Here is a 1,437-nt window from a genome sequence, read left to right as displayed (position 1 = left end):
AGGGTTCAATTGATATTGCGTGCAAAGGATGAAAAGGTCAGAGCATCTTACTAAGCAAGCTGGGGCCCACCATTAGATTTGGAACAGCAGAAATGGAAAGGAACTTGGCTCTGATCCAGAAATAACAGCATTGCCAAGCTGAGCAAGCTCAGGGTCAGAGACAGGACTGGGTAATGGATGTGCTGATGCTGTTTGAGTCTCCTGTCCTTGTCAGGAAACACTCTCAGCCAAAGCATCAGGAGCAAGGAATCATGTGCTTGGGACTGGAAATAAATGAAGCTGCCAACCACACTATATCTATAGACATGTGTTTGGTTTTTAATCTGACAGGCTTGTTTTAACTCTCTTTGTGCTGTCCCAATATTTACAGATAACTGGCAACCAAGTTAGCAACGCCAGTTTTGGCACGGGTTCATATCAAAAGGTTTGCCAGGGTTTGAATTTTTCAAAGTTCCTGGGTTAAGCTGTGAATGAACATAGGCAAAGTTACAAGAAACTCTTAGGGCACTTCCAGATGAGTGCATAGTTGTGCTGCTGCTACTTGTCCCCTGGGAACACCTGAGCATGCACTCTCTGGCATGCAGCAAGTTGCCTCAAGTAGGGTGGGGAAGGCTGGGGCCAGCACCTGGGCTGGCCCCAACAGCATTACGTGCAGTTATAGGGACCTCCCAGGGCTCCAGCAGCGGAGATCCAGGCACACAGAGCCTGGCTAGCAACCAGAGTGTGGCTCCAGCCAGCCAGGCTCTGGTTTCAGGCAGCGCATGCTGCTGCCATGTGCACTGACCCACTTTTTTCAGACACAGGTTTCTCAGGCACAAACCTGCCACGCTGCAGATTAGTAGCACAGTGAATGCCTATATGTGCAGTGCAGGCAGTCTCTGCTGCCACAGACCACATGTGCACACTCATCTAGACAAACCCTGAGAGGACTGCCTTTTTCTTTTTTCCTTTCTCTTCTTTTCCTCCATTTTCCATCAAAAACAAAAATCTAGGTCAAAGTCAGCAAACTGTCCTAGGTTTGAGTTCAGGTATTTGGGTTAAAAATAAAGAGGCACAAATCCACGTTACAAAAGTAAGGTGGGGAAAAAATCCAAGCCATCAAGCTTGCCTGAACAACCTTCATTTTCCCCTTACGTACATGTTACAATATGGACTTTAATTACATGATCATATACTATTTTTTCCACAGGCTGTTCTGAATCAGGCGTGTGCAAGGGAGAATTGGTTAAAGACTCCTGTCTCATTTGGGGGAGAAGTTGGAAGATGAGAAATGAATAAGGCAGGTGATTACAGGCAGATACAGGACAATTTAATGCTTAAGGCACTTGAACACTGCTCTGGATAATTTCTCCCTGCCTCTGCCACAGTCCCCATGTCATGGTAGTCAAGCTCGTTAAACCTGATTTTTCATAGCTTCCCACTATTTTTTTCCTTGCT

This window comes from Alligator mississippiensis, chromosome 3 (assembly GCF_030867095.1).
Source record: "Alligator mississippiensis isolate rAllMis1 chromosome 3, rAllMis1, whole genome shotgun sequence".
In the NCBI taxonomy this organism is placed as follows: Eukaryota; Metazoa; Chordata; order Crocodylia; family Alligatoridae; genus Alligator; species Alligator mississippiensis.
Note: the sequence above shows the minus strand (reverse complement) of the source record.